Genomic DNA, 23,212 nt, shown 5'->3' on the forward strand with positions numbered 1-23,212 from the left:
TTAATGAGCCACAAGAGAGCAGCTGCACTGATCAATAGTGAAATTGCTTTGACCTCAGCATAATAAAGCTTGAGGCAATTTGGAACACAACCAACATTAATTGCTTTCTTTAGAGCGACGACGCTGCGCCGCGGGACGCTAATCAATAGCCACAAAACACAAGAGCGGATAAAAAGCAAGACACAGCGCAGTAAGAAATTCAACATATCGATGATAAGACTTGAAGTTGTGCTCTATGACAATGTGCTTTAAAACAGAGACGAATGGGTGTTTTTGACCACTACTGTAAGCAGCATTCATAGTTTACATTTGTTCAAGTAGCTGTCACATAGGACGATATCACCCTACAACAGATGTGATTAATATTACATCTAATCTGTGTGTCTGGTGTGTAATGGAACAGAGATAAGACCAGAAAGAACAATACTGAATCAGTGCAGCGGAGCCCTCTCCACCGCCGCCTCTGATCAGCTCTGTGTGATTAAATTCAATCTGGCAGAAGTGGAAGATGTCTGACCTCCAGACACTTGCGGGACAGGTTTGGGTGCAGAAAACACAAACTCAGGTGGAAAATGTGTCAAGGACATGCAAGCTAAGTTCCCCCAGGCTACGGTGTGCTGGCGGCTTCAGTGAGGTGGAGGGAGATAATGTCAGGCTGATGTTAGGATCTATTTTTGTCACTTTGATTTTGACATCAGGGTCATTAAAGCTGACAGATGAGTGCAAAGATCAAAAGCATCTGTATGAAGAAAGCGCATGTGTGCCTGGACACTTTTTTGGAAGAATTTTTCTCCTCTATCTCCACAGTTTCCAATTTTCTTGATCATGTGTGTGTGATTTCTTTAATTTTTTTTAATTGTAGGACATTTAGTATCGATTGACATTAAATAGGAAATTGGAGATACAAGACAGCAATCTGAGTTTAGCATAAACAGTGTAAACAGGAAATATCTTAGAGACATCCCATCTAATGTTCACTTAAATGTGACCAAGGCCATCCTCCTGGTAACTGAGGCAATAAGAAATCAAGTTAACCAGACAAATATCATCATCAAATAAAGATTAGCTGACGTAAAACAGATTATATTAGCCTTTGATCCACCATGGAATCAAATCTAATCTACAAAAAATGAAGATAATGGTTTGGCTAATACTGCAATTTGGATCAGATCTTTTTTACATCATTATTTGACTACTTTATTTATGACCTATACAAATTATTCTGGGTTGATATTTGCAACACTCTGTGACAATCTAATATTTAGTCTGTATAATGTGATTAAATCCTGCAGCACAGTATTTGTGTGTGTGTAAATGGTAATAACACACACATTTAACCAAATATTTGCTGTCCTGTTTGGCTATAATATAGGTTTCTTCCTTAACTGTTTGACTTTAAATACTCAAATGATGGGGAATTATTCAGCTGTATATTCACTACACATGCCAGCCTTCTCAGTGCCAGCATATTTGTACAGGCTACTTTTAACCATGGTTTTACAGACAAGCACTCTTGAGCGAAACTCTAAATGTGTTGGTGTAATACTCCAGCTCAGCTTTAGCTCTCTGGGATGTTGGCTGAGGATTTGTTTCCAGGCCCGGGGCTGTTTCACCTGGGAGCGATCAGGTAAACTGACAGTAGCACTAAGTCAGCACATCCGCAGACCCGAGAAATAAAGTACTGACATTTTCTTCTCTGTCAGCTCGTACAAAACTCCCCGTAGAGACGGAGGGTGATGCAGTTGCGAAAATTTGACCTGGGATCAGAGGTTTCCTGGACGGGACTCAAAGAGGAGGACCAGGGATGGTGTGATGATGAAAATGCTTTTGCAGATCGGAATATCAGAGGAAGAGCGGATAGTGGCTGTATACATGCAGGCCTAACACACACACACACACACACACACACACACACACACACACACACACACACACACTGATGGTAATGGAAACAGGCAGGTCTCTCACTCCTCAGAAATACATACTGACTTGCATGAACACAACATCTGCCTGAAGCACACACACACACAAACATACGCACACACACACACACACACACACACACACACACACACACACACACACACACACACACACACACACACACACACACACACACACACACACACACACACACACACACACACACACACACACACACACACACACACACACACACACACACACACACACACACACACACACACACACACACACACACACACACAGTTGGCCCCCTACCAGCACATCATGAGGATAACACACTGGGATGAACAGCCGGCCCAGGCCATGCCGACAATTTGGGCCTCATTCACCCTACAAACCTGTTGCTAAGCGACTCTGTCTACAAATACAGGGGGGAGGAGACGAGACGAGACGAGAGAGTGAAGGATGAGAGGACAGTAGGAGAGGATAAGACCGGAGAAGCGATGGTAGGTAAGGAAATAATAGGAAAGGAAAAGGAAAGGAAAGGAAAGGAAAGGAAAGGAAAGGAAAGGAAAGGAAAGGGGAGGAAAGGGGAGGAAAGGAAAGGAAAGGAGAGGAGTTGTAAGCAGCTTGTTCCATATGTTTTATTTTCTTTTTAGTTGTTGCCAAATGTATTATCTCTGGTGCTGCAGTCGAGGGAGTAAACTCCTTTTATTCATTGGTGTGTGTGTGTGTGTGTGTGTGTGTGTGTGTGTGTGTGTGTGTGTGTGTGTGTGTGTGTGTGTGTGTGTGTGTAACAGTGTTGAAATGTGACAGAAAATCATTTCTCTCTCAGAATGAGAATGACACAATAGGGTGCTTAAGAGCAGGAATAGGAGAGATAGCAGAAGAATTATAGGATGACAGTGTCATGGTGATGTGTGAAAACACACTCGCCGAAACAGGATGTTGATTTGAATAATGGCACATGCGGAGCGAAACCCGAACGCGTCCGGGTTTGTGGAAACCAGATGTTCAGCAGTTGGAAAGTATCTCATGTGGCCCCTCGACTTCTCAGCTCAGCGCCGTCAACTCTCAACCGCGTGAGAACTATCCGAGGTGCTGAATCAACTTGTAACACACACACACACACACACACACACACACACACACACACACACACACACACACACACACACACACACACACACACACACTTAAATCATCACTGGTTACAGAAGCAGCTGTATGATTAAGCCATTTAAATATTTAACCCGGACAAACGATTCAGACTCATATATCTTTTCTACAATTTTCTAAACCCAATCTAAACATCCTCTCTTTCATCTTAGGTAATGACGGTTCCATTCATTTAAGCGCCAACAAAAATGTGGCTACATAGTAATTGCGAAGGAGCGGTTCATTACTTATTTAATGTTAATGACTTCTCACTGCGTTTTAAAGACTTTTGGGGTGTATCGCCATCCTTCCTCTTTGTACTTTTGTTCCATGGTATGACACTTCTTTTGGGTTTCAAATTCAACTTCTCAAGACTTCTACTAAGAGGCTATTCTTAAAGTTGCAATGAGATAAAACTGAACTATAATCTCAGCTTTCGAAGCCTTTTATACGCGAGTCTCTGAAGCAGAAGGGTTAACGTGTCTTCCTGTCGAGTGATTCAGCAGTCAGTGGCCGACTGACAGCTTAACAGCTCAGGCGACACCGCGACAGGCAGGAGCAAACGCCAGCCATCGCCACTCTCCGTCTTCATTACAGAGGGATTGAAATGAACGTGTTCATTGAAGACTCATTCATTATCACACATGTGTTATTATGGACTGGCTGACTCCATTGTGGCTTTATCTCAAAGAGGGCGCACTCGTCTGCAAAAAAAGTGCTGAAACCACAGTATTTCTCTTTTAGAAGAACATTGGCATACAGTGTCTGTAAGATGTGAATTCAACCGTCCAATATGGGAGATAAAAGAGGAGATTACACATTAGAAGATTCAAAGGGAAATTAAACGACCGTAAAGTGTGTGTGTTTTAAAGTAAAAACATGACGTCTGATTTACAGCTGTTCCAAAAAACTGTTGATCAAATAAGAAACAAAAACATGATGATAAGCCATAAAAAAAAAGGAGGAACTTTTACTTCCAAAAAACAAGGGCGAAAATAAATAACTTGGACGTCCAAACTAAAAACAGACAGAGAGAAATATAAACAGTTTGCAAAAAAAGAAAAGTTCCTCCTGGATCAGCCACCCTGAGACTCACTAAAGCATGGTGGACACAGGCTAACAAGCCCCCCCCCCCAGACAAACCAACTGTTGAACTAATTAAATAATTACATTAAAAAAAAACTACAATTTTAAACCACTAAATGTAACTCAACATAACACAGGAGTCACCATATCCTACTCAATAACAAGAAATAAAACCCTAAAACAATGACATTTATTATTATTATTAAGTATAGCTTCACCCGTGCTCCTGGAACAAATGGTATCTCCCAGTTGAGCGCACCTGCACTGACTGATTAAGCCTTTATTTAGGCCACTCAGGAACATGTGCAATCCACGAGAAGTGTTGGCGTCTTTGTCGAAATAGCATTGAAGCTGAAATTTAGAGGTTTTATGGTACAAAGACAATCATAAGGGTTATATAGGCTAAATTCCTAATTAAAAAGTTATAAATAAATCTTAATGATAACTGGCATGAGCTGGAATGATACGTATTTAGGGCCGATGGGGGAAGAAGAACTGTACAATCTGAGCTCTTTGCAAATCTAAATTTAGACGCCTGGACATTAATTAGTCCCAGAAGTAGGTGGCAGGTGACATGGGTACTGTAGTGTTGGAGTATATAGTGTTGCACTTCCTGTTCGGATTCAGTCAGTCAGAACGAGATGATGCAGAGCTCTGCTGTTCTGGTCCAACATCTAAACATAAACCACCTCTGGCTCCTACAGAGAAAATGTAGAAGATAAATGAAATGAAAATTAAAAAAAGACGGAGGGAAGAAGATGGGAAGAAATGGAAGGGCGTAGGAAGGGGCTGGCTTGTGAGAAAGAGACAGTGAGTGGGAGAGGCGCAGACAAAGAGACCACGGGGATGAGAGAGATGCTGCATTTGTGATGGCAGGGATTCAGAGAGCTTTTTTTGTATCACACGTCCTCCCACACCAACACTTGTGCTGCGATTGAATGATATGAGATTTGGGCAAAGTCTAGAGTAGTGGCAGATTTTCCCATTAGCATTTCTTCGTGGTTATGTAATCCGACATCAACTCACCAGCAATTAAACGCTATGGTTGTTACTGCGTTTTGGCCTGCAAAAAGAGGAACACGGGACTCTTAGCTTCCTACTTTGATGGCAGGAGAAACAAATGACATTCTCCTCCTGGATCTAGGGCACTAATTGCAGCGCGGGAATGCAAAGCAAGAACTTGTTAGAATTTGGCAAAGCCATGCAAATGAAGTTACCAGGGTGTAAACAGCTTCACAAATTAACTGCGTATAAACAGTGTTCTAGTGGGGCGGAAACTCAGTCCTTTCAAAATCATGTGTTATAGAGGCGAGTAGGGCTGCGTGAAATGGAATAAACAACTAATTGTGATTATGTTTGACTGATACGATAACGATATGATTCAAAATATTAGACAGAATGATCATTTTTTAAAACGTTGTTCACATTATCATTGAAGATGATTTAAGAAATTGATCGTGGTGTGATCTATTCTTTGCGTATCTGTACCAAACGTCAATTATTTATACGTTTGCTGAATATCGATTGTAGACCTTTACTGAATATTGCTGCGATTTGGATTTTGCACTAGTCCGTATTGTGATGTTGATACAATTTTGATGAATTGTGCAGCCCTAGACAGAAGAAGCTGGAGAAGGAGGAGTAGGAGGTAGAGCTGGCGGCCCTTGTACAGGTTGTCAGTCCCCGCAGCGGAAACAAGTTGGATTCGACTCGGGAACCATCCACCTCTTTCAGAAATCTGTCTCTATAATAAAGAAACAGGTGGTCCTAAAAATTCTATTTACAAAAATGTAAGATTTCTCATTCAATCCCTCTTCCAATCCTTAGATTCTCACATTTGTTCCTCTTTCAAACTCTGCAGTCACTCCGCTGTAGAGTTAGTATCTTACAGTCCTCTGATAGTGATAAGTTATCAGCAGTAGAGTAGTGGCTGTCACTGAGACGGTCCCAGGGTCCCGATGTGTGACAGTACGATTCATGCGAGACTTTCCCAGAGGAAGCTCTTTGTCTCTCCTGCTTCTGAACATGCAGCCAATCGACTTTACCCTGCCAGAGTCTATCTATAGAAAAGCCTCAGAACTCAATGGTGCGTCAGTGGGAAGAATCCATAGTATCCATCCCAGCGGCTGACAGCACACATCCCCCGCACCCCCACTCTTATGTAACATGATGGCTGCTCACACATGCATGCAGACACATGTGCCCAGATGTATACAAACACCTTTATGAGCTCATGAATCCATGAAGATTAGCTTCATGGCTTTGTCAACAATAAACTTCTTCTATGTTGTCTCTGTTACACAAATAGATGTAATAAGTATACCGCTCCGGAAAAAAATTAAGAGACAACTCAAAATGTTTCTTCAATCTCAATCTCTACATGTATGGCAGCCATTCCAGTATCTGTTGAATTCCAACACAGATAAATGTTGTCAGTAGTTTATAGAACACAATAAAACAATTGAAAATATCATTTAACTCAAAGACATACCTATAAATAATAAAAAACAGAGGAACTGATAATGCTGAAGGAGTCTCTTAATTCTTACCGGGGGCTTTATGAATAAATTGTGACTAAAACACAAAGATACAAACTAAAGAATCTGACGGAATCAAACACATTTTGTTGCAGAGAGAGAAACACAAAGAGATGTGACGTTATGTGTGCCGTGCCCCCATGTGGCTTGGCATACCTGTGTACACACACTCTCACACACACACACACACACACACACACACAGGTTACCTGGCCTCTGCCACGCTGCAGCAGTAGCTGCCGCTGCGCTGCGAGCTCCTGCCGACACGCAGCTCGTCTTGAGTCTTACGGCGGTTAAAGTAGTCTGTGAGTTTCCCAAAACTGGCCATCTTTCCTCACCTCCACCGCCCTCTCTCCTCTTTGTTCCTTCTTTCTTTTAGATCCTTAAATACGACCAGAAATATTTCAGTTTTTTGTTCTGCGATGCTCCTCTTCTCTGTGCCTTCTTCTGCTTCTACCTGGATGTATAGCCGCAGGTCCGAGTCTTCCAGCGCTCCCCCATCCTCTTGTGCGCTGCACTCAGAAGAGCCAAACCCTGCTCTGCCTTTCCCCTTCCGCTCTCCTCTTCTGATCGTTAGCTACGGTGCACACACACTGGCTCTCCTGAAATAGTAACGCTTGTAACTGCCTTGCAATCGACACAGCAGAAGCCCCCCCGCTGGAGAGCAAACAAGAAGGAGTAGAGAGAGAGACACAATTGAAGAGGGAGGCAGGTGGCGTCTCAGCGCCTGTCTTCCTATTTGCTGGAGAAAGCAGAGCTGCCGGGAGAATATGAGCTGCTATGATGCTTGTATTTGAGCCCACCCCCCTCTTTCTCCCTCGCTCTCTGGCTTTTATTAACGCATATTGTCTATCTTGCTTGCTCTCCCTCTCAAGCAAGGATTCTTTCACATGACTCTCAGTGAGGACACACACACACCTTGGATTAAAGCTGGAGAGGTGGCAGTAGTTGAGCTGTGTGTGTGTGTGTATAACTCTGTCTCTCACACAGACACACAGAAAAATGCAACTCTGCCTATTAGTCATTTACACTTGTGTGTGTGTTGCGAGCCCTCTCTCTAACTCCAGTTGAATCAATAATGAAAAACAAGGATGGTTTATCGGAAGGAAATCCACTCAGGACGTGAGAAAGGAGGATGGGAGGAAGCAGGAAAATGAGGGAAGATCAAAAGTAGATGAGGACGGAAGGAAAGAAGGAGTTAAAGAAGGGCTCTTTGTGAAGGGCTTATTAGTGTGTGTGTGTGTGTGTGTGTGTGTGTGTGTGTGTGTGTGTGTGTGTGTGTGTGTGTGTGTGTGTGTGTGTGTGTGTGTGTGTGTCACCATACAGACAGACATTCCTGAGTCTATTCACTGTCTTCTTATCCCTAATGCATGTTTTTATTCTCACAAAAGGTGTCTTCTTCTTCTTCCTGCATTAACCTCTCCATCCCCTCTAGCAGTCTGCTCCGTCTCCGTCTCCCTCCACATGCCTCCCTTTTTTCTTCACCTCTCATCCACCCTTTCTCCCCCACTCTCACTCTCCTTCACTCCTTTTCCTCTCCTGAAACAGCCGGAGGGCAGCTTTAATGATGTGGCCCGTACATCATGCTGATTTGAGAAGGTGTGCGTAAAAGAGCGAGTGTTAAGTACACTGTGTATATTAATGCAACAGGCTCTTCAATAACCCCCCCTCCCCACTGCTGTTTTCATCTTACTTTGACTATTTTTATATATTCTTCATGGTAAAATGTCACTTTGATGAAGGTTTCGATGTGAATACTGATGTAGAACACTGCTGGAAGGATTACTGGTCACCAACCATCGCTTCCTAAAGAGAACCAGCAGCAATCACAGTCGCTATAATCACACCGAAGGAAGTATAATGGAAGCCATAAATCTGTAATGCAACGTAATTGTGACGCATTTGTCAGCATCAGAACCAAGTCTAGAGCTAACGATTATTTTCATTATGGATTAATATTTTGATAACCTCCACAATTAAGCGTCTGGTCAATAAAACATGTCTTGTTTTGCGCAGTCAACCAAATGAAATGAATGCAATTTACTGTAATGTGAGACACGTGGAAGCTATAAAATCTGACATTTTAGAAGCTGAAGCTGCTGATGTTTGGCATTTTCGCTTGAAAAATTACTCAAACGATTAAGATGAAAGTGGCTAATTAGATATAAATTTGCAATTAGCAAGTGCACTTTGAGCTGCAATGCAGAGCACACAGTAACGATGAGATTCTGTAGACGGGAACAAAATGAAATACATTGTCAACATCATAACTATTAATCAAGATGTAATTACTCTGTCAGGAAAATAAAAACCATGATTCACCTCTGTTGAGAGTTGCATCACATGAACACGGGATTTGAAGCGATGCATGTAAAGGAATTTGCTCGAGCAGAGATTCAGGTTTAGCCAATTTGTCAGTGAGTGTGTGTGTGTCATCTGTGTGTGTGATCCCACGCTGCACTTAATGTTGTGTGAAAGGTGTGGGCTGTGTGAGCCTTGTGCTAAAGGGTTTAGTTTATCGATCCGCCTCCGATGTCTCCCTCCTTCCCGATCTAAAATCCCCTCATTCCCCTGCCTCTCTGTTATGATTTGCAGCACCCCTCCCCCGACCGCACAGTGATCTGAGTGGCAGTGTATGGTCGGAGTGTGTAGCCCGGGAGGCAGAGTAATATTGGAGTCCCTGGGTAGAACGAGAAACTGGATAAGCCTCTGTGAATTGGGTGAACATAGTGCAATATTTATGACCGTAAAAGCCATCCTTGCTGACAAGAGCGTTCTTGAATAGCTCTGAAGTGTTGCAGCGGTCGGATACTTATTTGACAGAATAATCCATATTTTGAATCCTGAGCTGATGCACTATTTGTTACCGAGACTACTTCCTGCACTTTTATTGTAGACTCATAAGAGAGCGGTGTCAGCAGCCCATTTCTGCCTTCTGTATTCAACCATATGGCGGCCATCATCTGAGTGATATTGCTGTTTGGTCGGCAGCATGCTGTTAACCACAAGGCAGATGGAAAACATCTTCTATGACAAAATATTAATAGCTTCAATACTCCAGAAACCGAAATGCTAATGAGTTATAATACTTTGATTGTAAAAAGTGCAATAAATCTTATTTTGAAAGGTTGTATTCCCTGCAGGTTGCCTGTTTGTAATCGCTGGGAGACAGACAGAGGGAGAGCTGGGGTTCAGCAGATTGAATAGGACAGGGAAGAAGAGGGAATCTTGACAAAGAAATGATGCAGCAATGGAGCGAACAGCAGTTCTCTGAGGGGAATTTACCACCACAGCGGGGAAGAGCTGAGCTCAAAATACTGACAGCTCGAGCTTCTCTCCTCTGCATTTGGCTCTAAAATGGTTTTGGCTGATGAATAAATCATGGACTGCTATTTGCTCAGGGACTATTTTCATTCAACTCAAAAAGGTACTCACTTTGGCAAGCATCCATTTGGGAACACAATATTTGACGGACTTGAAAAAGTCGTTTCCATGGAGTAAATAAATGGTCATCCCGAACAGACTCAAACTTTGATAGTGAAGGCTGAACAATTCAGGTTGAGATTTAAATGAGTATTCATGACTTCTGTTTAAAACAGCTCTCAAAAAACACACTGAGGGAGCTTCTTTCATTCAGCTTTTGCCAGAGCAATTTGATTCATTCAAGAAGTAATCACAACACTTAGGGCACTGCGTCACCTCTTTCTCCACAGCGGCGTCACTGTGCTTTCTCACAATGCCTTTTCTGACCTCATTGTCAAGAACTTTTCTTGGTTTGTCTGTTTTTCCATCTGCCAGACAGGAGTTTTACAGAGGTGGAGCTGCTGGTGCAATGAACAGAATGTGGAGCAGCACCACACACACACACACACACACACACACACACACACACACACACACACACACGCACACACACACACACACACACTCTGACAGAGCTGCCAGGAACTGAACGAGTCCCTCCGGTGGTAGGCAAGTGCTTTACATTCACATAACATGCACATTATTATAGAATACACCATATTCACGGAGGAAATGTTGGCACGTCTTCTAGTGTCATGTCTTATTGACGGCTGCCTTCCACTTGGTCCTGGTTTTGTGTATGCTGGTTCACTGGAATGGTTTAACAGGGCAGTAAATGGAACTGAGCCATTGTTAATATTTTAAAATGTATCCGTGCTTTTCCTACTATGATGTGTCAAAATGCTGCAGAGTCATAATAGTTGGAAATTGTCAGAATGAGTGTATGAGTTTCCGAGTTGTGGCCAAAGAGTGTTTTTTGAAGCCACGGTGACCTTGACATTTGGTCATCAAAATATAATAATTTCATCTTTGCGTTCAAGAAGTGTGGACCAAATGTTAAGAAATGTCCTCGTGGCGTTCTTGAGATGATATTTTTGGGAGAAAAGGACTGAAAGAAGGATGGACCGCCTACCTGAAAAACATAACAATTCCAGGCAGTGCCAGTGGGGAGGAATAATAAGAATCCACATATTAGGGTTTTCTTTAAAAAACAGCATTTAAATAATGATATCTGTAGAATGATCCTCCAATCTGTTTCCATACGGTTATATTACATGTGTCTAATCCTGATTAAATCAATATCATCTCATGGACACACTGAAAAGTAAGTGTGGGTGTCGTTTGGGTATTAACAATGTATTCTAATTGGACCAGGTCTCATAGCAAACCTACTGAAAAGTGACAATAAATATTAACACATCAACAGACACCTCGATACAGCCCTGCACTCTAAAGCTCATCTGACAAAAGCAAGAACCAGCCAGCCTCGGAGAAAGGGAGAGACATATTAAGAAAGCTTCTTCCTGTAATTACCGTGGCAGTACTCTGCAACCTTTCCTACTGGGATTAGTCAAGACCATTCACTATACCACACACGCACACGCACACGCACACGCACACACACACACACAATCTAAGTAATCCTCAGTAAAATGAAAAACATCATCTTGGAGCACACTGGAAGAATCTTCAATATCCTTGAGGAATGATAATCACCCTCTATAAAACCAGACACACACACACACACACACAGACACAGACACACAGCACCTGTTGAGGATGAGCACTGCCACCTCTGTATGTGTCATCAGTAAAGGGCCTCAGGATTATCTCGTCCCCCTCCCTGCGGTTTGTCCCTGACGTCCATGCCTCTACCTCTGACTTTGACCAAGACTCTGCTGTCTAACTCTCTCTTCATCTATGCTGAGCACCTCTTTGATCATAACCAGGTGGTGATACGACTCAGTCATGAGTGCAAACAAGAGGTTAAAGGTCTCCTATTATGCTATATTTCAACAATATATTGTAGAGCAATATCTATACAAAACATGTCTGTGAAGTGTTTTACTCAAAATACCAAACAGATCCCCCATTGTAGCATGCCTCATCCCCCTCTATTTCAGCCATGTTCCTGAAGTGCTGATTCTGTGACTGCCACTTTAAATTTGAGCTGAGCTGAAGCTGGCCACGCCCCTTTGGAGCATTATGCAGCTCTCTGTCTGAAGAGAGAAGTTTCTAACGGAGATACTCAGGTGCTGCGGAGGGGATTCAGCTCTCGACTGTATATGGGGGACGATAGGTTTGGACGTGTCACTAGGTGGGACGTTGCCAGGAGTTCAATGTAAAGCCAGCCCACATTTCTGTTATCACGTCATAACCGAAAGCAAACTGGATCAGCTCGTTTGTACCCCCGTTTTTAGAGATGTGTGTAAGGAGGAAAAGAGAGACGGTTGTATTTTCTGACACTTTTCTGAGTCTCCTTACACACCGGGAACACATATTTATGTATAGAAGACAGCACAAAGTGCATTTTGCATAATAGGGGACCTTTAAGTAATTCAGAAAGGCTGCTAAAAACAGAACCTGTGCCTGGTGTAGAATTATGTTTTACAAACGTTTCTCTGTCATGTCTCCTTTTAGAGAAACAAATCCACAGCTGCAAAAACACAAGCAGTATAATGTACCTTCTTATTCAAAGGTAAATCATACAGTTTGGAGATGAATGCACTATCTTTCTATGAAAGACCACAGTACATTTCCTGACAGCTTATCCAACTTTGATCCGATGAATCATCCACCATAAACATATTAGACACATACAGTATCTTTGCATTTCATAATTTCTCCATTCAAGTTCACAGTGAGTGTTTAAGTACCACAGACATGCGTCCATACATGTCCGTGTCTGTCTGGCACACTCTGAGCTTAACTCGGGATCGGGGAGGAAGGAACGACAGCTGGGGTCCAAGTGAATCATATCCTCTGCTGATATCTTTTTATTAGCAGAGGAAATAAAAAGTGTCTGTCTGTCTCGGTCATTCAGTTTTATATGCACACACACTTCTTGTCTGCGTCTGCACATGAGAGGAATTACTCTGTAAAGCTAATGCAGTATTAACCTGACAGGAACTGTATTATAGAGGCAATGTTAAAAACCATGTTTGCCCTTGAGCACTGAGTCAGAGTGCTTTCTGAGGTTCATTCAGTGCTGCTAAATCATACAAGAAGGTTGCAAAAGCATTCATAGTTAAGACATTTTCTTTTGAATGAAGGGACATAGTAACCTGCTTTACAATAAGCCTTTTACACGGTGCAAAAGACATCGGTGAAATGAACGAATGATCTAACGACTTCATGGTTTGATATTAGTTACACCTGCCTCTCTCCTGCAGTAATGAGCCCAACCTCCATTAGGAAGAAGGTCACAAGTTAAACTCTGACACAAGCAGAAATCCGTGTATTTATTTATGCATGCAATATGTTTCCCATTACCCTTTTGGAGGAATAAATTAAGCACACAGAAAAAGCACCAAACTCAGAGCTCTCTTTGCCAGTTTTAAGATGAAACCTTGAACCTCCATGGCTGATCATATCATTTATATCCTCTGAAGGCTTAAATGTTATTTCAATATTTTCCATTGGTTTGCGTCTTAATAGAGGACAATGCGAGTGGTGGTTAATGGTGAAAAATGACGGTCAAATGACCTTTTCAAGAGCTAGATAATATAAACTTCTGACAGCTGTGACTGACCCTTCCTGACCTCATGCCTGTGATAGCCCATGCAGACTCACAGGAAGGCCACGGTCACAGACACATGCACACACACTTCCAGGAAGGAAAGGCTCTGAATGGAGTTAGGGATAACTCTCGTGCAGCATCTCCCCTCCTTCAGGAGATTTCCCCAGGGAGGAAAATGGAAATATAGACAGGTTACGAATGTGAGAGTTTCAAAAGAAGGATTTCCCCTGAGGCTGTTAAGTTCGAGAGCAGGAAACCTCTGGCATGTTTTCAGCGTGTTGTCTTTTCTGCATATGGTATTTTGTCTCATTGTATTGTTTTTTTTATTTATCAACATGCTGTTGTATGCTGCTGTCTATCTCTTCCAGTTAGACCTCACCTCACAAGTTCCTAAAACATGTTTTCTACCGGCAACAGTCAACTGAGCACCACGCTTGCTTGTAAATTGATAGAGCGCTTCGCTTAAATAAATAAATAAATGAGCACTTTCCTATAATTACATTCAGAAAGAGACAATCGTGGAATGCAATATTCCTCAAAATCAATCATCCTCAGAGAGAAAAATGGAAATGCTGTGCCTGGAGGACTGAACGCCATTTTTTTCTCTTCCTCTTTCTTCTTCTCCTTCCTTTTTTTCCCTAGCTGTCCATACATCTGTTCCATCATAACTCCATAACACGACCCTGCCCCTTCCAGTCTGCATAATGCCAGTTCAACAAAGTGCAATTCAGAGAGCTTCTGTCGCTGAGGGCGTCACTGAATAAAAGATGAAGCGTTGCGAGTAATGGCTGCTGACTTTGAACTTTTACTCCCCTCACCTACCCAAACCCTCTGCCACAACGACTGTTTATGAATTATCTCTCTAAGGAGTCGCGGTAGAACACTTTCTTGGAGTTAAAATCACTAGTGCAGTTCCTGTGCCTGGAATGGAAAGGACTAAATGCTTTGCTTGTGGAAGAGATATTACGCATGATGGACGGACAGATTTTAATGTCTGGATAAAAGCTAAACACAAAGTCACAAAAAGTACGGACAAACCCTTCAGAAAGTTGAGCTGATTACAGCTCTATGTAAACACAAGGCTGTACATGCCTTTCAACAAACCCAAGTGATTAAAGCGCTAATCAATTCTTCTTGGGGTGGATTCATGGAGGTGTTATGTAACTTAAAACACACACAGAAGCTTTTCACTAGGATTAGCTTCTCGTAACATCCTTGCTAACCGTTTGCAAAGCATGCTGTAGTATAGTTGTATTTCTCTCTTTCACTACCTATCAGGAAGCCGCAGGATTGAATTCATCTCACCTTGCAACGATGATGAAAGTGGAGTCAGTCACCGAGCATGTGAGGTAAAGTATGTGCAACTTCCACAGCGCTTTGGCACAAAGGATGTCACATCTTCATTATTGTCATGTTAATGTACATGCTGATTGGAGTGCATTTTTACACTCATTTTGTGGTCTTGGCGTCTACTCAAAGCACTTTCAAACACAAGCCAGCGTTTATACATTCACTCACACATTCATAAACTAATTGCAGAAGCTAGCATGCAAAGTGGGAGTGATACGCATTAGTCACAGATCACACTCAAACATATCATTATATACAACTCAAGATACAATTCCTAGACGGCCTTATAGGTTGTGAAGAAAACGTTTTATTACAAACCACATCAGTTAGTCTTCTAACAATTACTATGGGAACAAAGGAGGAGGTCAGGTGGAGTGCCCAGCCCAAGTCAACACGTGGAGTTTTTTAATGTTACTGTGGTATTGTGGATGTAAAAGACATACTTGTTTTAACCTAAACCATGATATTTTACTAAACATGTGGAATGGTCAGAATGCGCATCTTTACAGAATGTTAAAGTTTCAAATTCATTGGCGCACAAACTATTCTGTCATTTAGATAGAAGCATGTGTTGTATATTGAGATGTATTTATGAGAGGAGCATCACAAATGGGAAACTATTCCCAGGAGGAAGTCAGGTGTACTATTATAAAGACAGAATTTTACAAATGAGACCCGAGTTCACTTCCTGTGTGAAACCGAAAGTTAACAAATGCAGTTCATTAACGTTACTTCGTTTGAATGGGTGTAAGAAACATACTTTTCACTGAACATATGGAAGAGTCATGCATGTAAAACGTGTGCCGTAACAGAACGTTGAATAGAAATGTCATGGCGTATCGGAAGCCATTGGCTTACAACTATTAGTTCATTTAGGTACTAGCCTGTGTCGGACAATTCTATTTATTTCTAGTTTTTTATCACATGACATCGCACGACAATTACTCAGCGACTTAAACCGTCCAATGCTGCCTTTGTTTTCCTCGAACATCTCAGAAGATAATTCCTCCTCATTACTGTGACACACACACAGCCTGTTGTGACAGAAGCCGACCCCTGTTTCTGTTGTTGCTCTTGTCTGATATCCAGCAGGCCGCACTCCATGATTCATTATGCGGCGGTTCAGTTGGATTTGAACTGCGCTGCGTGACGCTCATCATTGTCATCGCTGTATGGAGAGTGATTAAGCCGCTGCTGCTTTATTTGCGTGTGTTTGAGTGTGTGGAGGCGGAGTGTTTCAACAGGAGATGAGAGCTCCTCCAGTGGTGGTGGCGACGCCTCAAAGCAATTAGAGTATATCTTTTAGATGAGCGTAACAAAAGCTCCCACTGATCTGTCGCTAGCTACACACACATGTGGATATAACAACATAAAGAGCTAACAGGAATCATAACGACAATAAAAAACAACACATGAGAGTGTTTGTGGAAGGTTTAGACAGTGTGCTGGGACCCTGTCTATCTGTACACACAGACAGGAGACCTTCCAGCTATGCTGTACACAGACTTGGAGAATCACTCACACACCAACAACACAAACACACACATACGTTCTCTGTGATCAAGCAAAAAATGTCTTCTCAGCGCAAAAGCAGGTAGCATTTAGGTCATCGGTGCGTAGTGAGGAGCGTGACATGAAAGGAACTGAATTGTGACGTGGATAAAAGAAAACTGATCTGAGTATCATGAGGCCACAATTGTTATTAAGCTAAATGTTCCAAAGGATTCCAAAGGAGGCATACAGTAGTGCAGTGGTGACGTATGTTTTCAAAAGCATCTCAAGGGCTGAAACAAATGGGATTTGGGAATACTGTAGAAAACACCCCCTTTATCATGGCTGAAGTGTAAATACAAGATGAAATGGCTGAGTTATAGCTCTACTAACTACGTCACAGTTGCATAAAACTGATGCAAGCGGCACGATTGAGTCACTTGGTAGCAAAATCATTTCCTTGGACCCCTTAATTTTTCACGAGTGGGAGAAGGTATTTTATCATATAGAAGAAAATGTGAACATCTTGTAAGAGAGTAGGAGAGAGACAGACCTTATTTCAGGCGACCAACCAAAATCAAATTCAAAAACTTCGAGAGAAGCAAACCAGAAAGGCTAAAATGCTAACTCACTTCTTGGTTTAGGACTCACTCCTTATATATTGCACCCATGAATGGTCTCCAGGAATATTTCTGCAGTGTAAAGACCTGGAAGTATTAACAACGCGCCCCTGCATTCGCTCTGACAGCTCAGTCCCAGATGACCAATTAAGGCCCTTCTGGTTACCTGCTCCCTGCGCCAGAGAGTATTTACTCAGCTCGTCCGGGGTAGGAATACATATCTTTACACCTGAAGTCCAACACTTATCTGTTTGCTTGCAGTGAAAACCACACAAATACACAAGCAAGAGCCTGATAATATTCATGACAACGTGAGCTTTACCTGTACATACTCTACTTCCTTTTCCTTCTCCTTATCCACGCTTAGTGACCCCTGAATATCACATAGGGGTTTTGAGGAGTCTGATCCCTAGATGACAGCTTTCTAACATCAGCCACATGCCTCTGGATTACCTAAAATGCTTCAGACAACACACAATGGACATTACCTCTTCAAATAGCTAAGAACTCAATTTCCCTGTACCGATTCCTTCAAAGGCTGTATGAATAAATCCGAAGCTGTCCCTCATCAGATGTCTGCCAGCTTAACCTTACGTGCAAGGAATTCCATCCTCTGAAACAGGGACCGGTACATTTGCTCCGTCCAGCTGTACAGACAGATGATTCTGATGTGAGCAGAGACAAAAAGAGGCATTAATGAGATATTAAAAGCTGCCAAACACCGCTGGGTGACGTCTTCTTTTATTTGTTGGCTGTATCTCAACCTTGGATGAGGCTCATGAGAAAGACGTCATGTCAGTTTGTAAGACTCGTCGAGTAACCGCTACTCCTGTATGCAGTGAAAACTGACCCTAACAATGATCACACAGCTCCATCAGTCACAAGAAACTCAGCGCGGCTTAAATCCCGGACAGCATGATGATGATGACACTTTTATTGTCGCCAAGGGAACATGAATCACAAGTGTGCACATGTTTCAGATCCATCTTCGACAAATTAAAAGATAAAACTAAAGGAAACGTTCAACTGCTCTATAGCTTATTCACATCCTGACAGGAGTTGTTCATTTGATCAGGTAATCTGGAGAAAAATGACATTTGATTTGATTTTGCAGTCAGTTTTGTACGGACATTTTCAACAACAGGGAATCAGATTTTTATCTCGATAAAGACTACATTTTTGGGACACATAGATGCATTATTGAGAAACTTCAAAAAAAAGACAGCGGTAGGCCTATGATTTCCAAAAGGAGGAATAGTTTGAGTGTTCTTTCCTTATAGTATGTCACTTGGCCAGTGTGACATTCTTAACACAACAGAAATCTGAGTTGAATTCTGGGGATTCAAGAGACCCCCCCTTCTACAAAGCTGTCACGACACCTGCGTTAAACTGTCAAGACACGACGGAGTGATTGTGTAATGGGATATTAAAGTGCAATCTGATATTGAGTCACACGGGAACATCTGAAAGATTTCATTTACGCAATTCCCTTTTTTTGACAATAAACACAAACAGAAAGCGCATAAGAGCCTCTTAGGAGTTTGAAACTGCATCGTGACAGTGAGGGGATCCATGAGCCTTGAGTTAATGCATTAATTGGCAATATAAATCCAGAAAAAAACACCCATCCTTTAGAGGCAGTTTACAGTAGCATTGTAAACTGATGCAGTTACAGGAGTCAGCAGTGAACTCACATGAAGAGAATAACAGCAATGACTCGGTGCACTCAGCTTCTAACCGGTATAACTAATGGTTGTGTCGCCCTCTAGTGGATGAACGGACCGTCCTCATCACTCTGCCCGCCTTACCTTATCCAGAGTCAACAGAGCAGTAATTGAAATGCATTGATTGTCAAACAATTACTGGTTCTGCTTTTTCACTTCTTATCTCAAGAAGACAAACCCTATTACAAATGTGTTGATGAGTATAAAAAACTGTGTGTGTATGTGTGTGTGTGTGTGTGTGTGTGTGTGTGTGTGTGTGCGTGTGTACTTGGACACAACAAGAGAAAGAGGACAAACCTAGATGTCACAAATGTATACGCAAGTACACTCACACACTCCGCTGTGGACGTCAGCACGCGGTGACTCTGACACAGTTTGTCCAACAACATGCTGTGTGTGTGTGTGTGTGTGTGTGTGTGTGTGTGTGTGTGTGTGTGTGTGTGTGTGCACATGCACCGCGTGTACGACTGTTTGTAGGTGCAATTGCCTGCAGGTGCGTTTATAGCTACTTTCCCTGTTGCCATGACTCACCATGAGTCACAGGCTCGAGTGGAGAGTGGAGTTGCGCAAGTCAGGATCCTCACCGGCAGGTCGCAACCTCACCATGAGAGAGGGGGAGTCAGGTTGGCATAGGAGCCGGGGGGGGGGGCGTCAGATAATGAAGAGGGTGATTCAACAATCACTGGTGCGTCACAGTCTACATAACACATGCGGGGGAGGGGGGCAGAGCTGAAATATCATAAATGAAAAGTTACACTAGACAGGGCGGGGGGAAGCGGGAAGGAGGGAGAGCGAGGAGCAGACTCAGGTATGAATTATACATCCACTTCCGCCGGTGAGAGATAATGAAATGACAAGTGTGCGGTTCACACTAGAATATAGAGCCATATATAAACACACACACAGAAACTGTGCTGCTGTATGCACACACACACACACACACACACACACACACACACACACACACCCAGAGACACAATGCCAGTACTGTTTGTGCTATCTACAGAATGTGCAGAGAAGGAGAGGAGAAGAAGTGCAACAGAGCCAATAAGATGCAACTCCCCACGGCTCTTATCACACTCTGCCACAGCTCCACTCACACAAAGGGAAGGGATGCAAAGGAGGCTGGGAGAAGAAGAAAAAGTGGGTTGGAGAACAACAACAAACAATGAAAGTTGAGTTGAGATTAGATATGCTGTTAACACTAATTATTAAAATAGATGGATATGCCCAATATCTATACACATGCCACAACCTGAGGGACAGTGAATGAGACACACACACACACACACACACACACACACACACACACACACACACGTCTGCTTTTATTTATTTATTTTTATTATTGCTATGGACACTCTTGTGAGTCTGAACACACACGTGTGTTGAGGTGTTATTATATTACTGTATATATATATCATTAATATGTATTTGAATGTTTTTTGTATATCTTATTATTCTGTATTTTTGATGCTTTGGCAACTTTCTTTTAACTTTCATGCCAATAAAGCCCGATTGACAGACATACAGACAGACAGACAGACAGACAGACAGACAGACAGACAGACAGACAGACAGACAGACAGAACAGGTTATGAAGTACTTTTTAACCATACAACATTTTTAAATGATCTGTTCATTTACCAGTAGCAGCCATAAGAGGCACGTTTTTATTCGTATCTGAAAAAAATCCGTATTGTGTATCCCTAACAGATAGATTATTAAGTGTAGCAGAGTTGATTGTTAAAGATCCTTCACAAAGGAGCACTGGAGGTATGTAGGGTTAGATAAATCAGCTGCCCATCCCCCACAGCACACAGACAGATTGTTAACTGCTCCTCTGTGGCATCACATCCAGGCTTTTTTATCCTTCTGCTGACTAGATAGCTTCTTAAAAAGGGGGAGACATGGAGTAAACAATATTTGTGCTCTGCAGAGTGTGTGTGTGTATTTATGTGTCTCTGAAGGATGTGTGTGTGCAAAGTCATGACGGTAGATTTTGATTTCTTGCCACACTGTGACTTTAAGATTGAATGTGTGACTCCTAAATTCCCAATCATCTAATCACATATTCTGTTTTTGCTGTAAAAAAAGAAAAAAGAAACGGAAATACCAGGCTTTCAAAATGCCCAGACATGTTGGGCTGTAAACCTTCAAGCACCTCATCAACCTGTCTTATCAAAACAGTGAGAGACAAGTAGGTGAAATACACAGCATGTGCTGTTTCACCGCCAGAAGAGGTGTCCATAAAGAACAGTGAGGCTGGGCTTCTTCTGAATTTGAGTCCGTGTGTCGTTATTCATACAGACAGTCGGATCCACATGCTTCTCTTTACGTGTCCTCACCTCACCTCATGCAAACGTTCAATAACAAACCTTCTAACAAGTCCTCTTAAATCAGAGTCTTTAAGGTCGTGCCTTCAAAATTGATTTTTAGAAAACAAACAAATCATTGAAATGACTGGCTGGAGGCACGCATTGTTTCTGCAAGACATATTTTACAATATCCAGGAGACTGAGCGGGCTAATAAATCTGCAATATATGGCTGAAAATGCTCCTGCAGTCCCAATGCTAGCTCACAACAGGAGCGTGGGCAACAACAGTTCCAGGAAGCCCCAAAATAGAGACAGGAAGTTCATTCAGTAAACACAATAAAACATGTTAATGCACTGTGTAAAAGTGCCTGTCAGAAAACACAAATAAAAGAACCGCTCTTACTCTATGAGTTGCTCCATTCCAGCACCCCGGGGCTCTGCTGGCTCCCCAGATTTGGGTCGGTGGTCCTCCTCTTACAGTGTGACCCCTGGCTCTCACTCACACATGTGTTAGCCTGGCAGCATACACCTACAAAAATGTGGGAGAGAGAGAAGTGATGAATGATCAGATGGGGCGTGCTATCTCTCCCTCATTCATCATAATCATTACTCATTCTAACAGCAGAGGGTTCATTGATGTTGCTGGAAATGTACAGGAAGTACAATCACTCAAACCATAGGCTTGTCTTTTGTCCATCCTCTGTGTCCGTCCCCCTCCCTCTGTCTCTTTAAGGGCCTCTGTAGGCCCCTCAGATCTTAAGGTGTTGAGTTTCAAAGGTGTCTTCATACTGTGTGATTTATGATGGAGAAACAGAGCTATCCTTGGTTTCTCTTTCCTGTAAACATGTTTCACAATTACCGCAGGATCCCTGTCTGAGACATCAGAAGAACTGAAGGAACCGCGAAAGCAAATGAAGATTCACTCCAAAAAATAATGATTGGATTGCCTTAATCCACTTTTGTCAACAATTTCCAATACACTGAGCTGTGTTAGACTTAATTTAATACAATTAGTGAGATGGCAATAAATGACCCATGTAAAACCAATTTCCCTATATGAGCTAATTTTACATTTTCTGGTCCATTTGGATTTAGTTAATACCATAACCGTTTGGACCTACGCTACACTGTATTTAGGAAGATCAACTCATCTATACTTTAAAACTATAATATATAATATTGAGTGGACTTTAAGTCAACTTTTTTTATACAGCGTAGTTTAGTAAATTAGATTTGGTTCATTTATCAGAATCATTTCAGAATGATCACGTTCTCCATCTTTGTCAATCCATCCCGAATAAAGATCCCATTGAACTGTTGTTGTTTTAGGTCTGATTTATGTATCTTATATGCTTCATGGAATAGATATGACATTATCTTCTTTTTCTTGCGTCTAACGTTGATTCAATTGAATATGCAGGGAGCTTTCTTTCTGTATAAAAACAAAATCCAGATGCCAAGACTTTTTTTTTTATCAATGCCCTTTTTCTACTCCCATAACACTGGCCTTTCCCTCACCCGAGGAAACGCCATGAATATAATTAATATTATTCATGTTAATGCGAGCTAATTATGCAGAGGCGCGGCACCTGGATAAACTGTGTATGGGTGGTGACACCTCTCTCTCCCAGAGCCTGCGTGTTAATTAAGCAGAACATCTGGCGGGGAGGGAAACACTCCGCCGTGCCGATCCGACGGGACTCTCCCTTCATCCAGAGCGTACAATGTTTTGGAAGGTGAACTTCACTCACATTTGGGATGCGCGTTTCTGTTTGGGCCAAGTACTGTTAAAAAATTATAAGCAGCCAATCCCAGCTTCCCCTCAATTTTTAATCCTGGCATGGCAAACACAGCGATGCTTTTCTAATGTGTAAGGAATGCAAAGTGAGTCACCTTTCCTTAACATGCTTCTACATTCGATCGTGACGTGGTCTGGGCTGTACCACAAAACTGACTTGTG

At 42.2% G+C, this 23,212-nt stretch overlaps 1 protein-coding gene across 1 annotated transcript in view; it reads right to left on the bottom strand.

The window, feature by feature from the left end:
- The window catches only part of ankfn1b (ankyrin repeat and fibronectin type III domain containing 1b), a 124,905-nt gene that overhangs the window by 97,939 nt on the left and 3,754 nt on the right, over positions 1 to 23,212 (bottom strand). Inside the window, exon 2 of the mRNA XM_063892566.1 lies at positions 21,656 to 21,781. The gene's annotated coding sequence lies outside the window, so the exon portion shown is untranslated. The remainder of the gene's footprint in view (positions 1 to 21,655; positions 21,782 to 23,212) is intronic.

This window comes from Eleginops maclovinus, chromosome 10, assembly GCF_036324505.1.
Source record: "Eleginops maclovinus isolate JMC-PN-2008 ecotype Puerto Natales chromosome 10, JC_Emac_rtc_rv5, whole genome shotgun sequence".
NCBI lineage: Eukaryota > Metazoa > Chordata > Actinopteri > Perciformes > Eleginopidae > Eleginops > Eleginops maclovinus.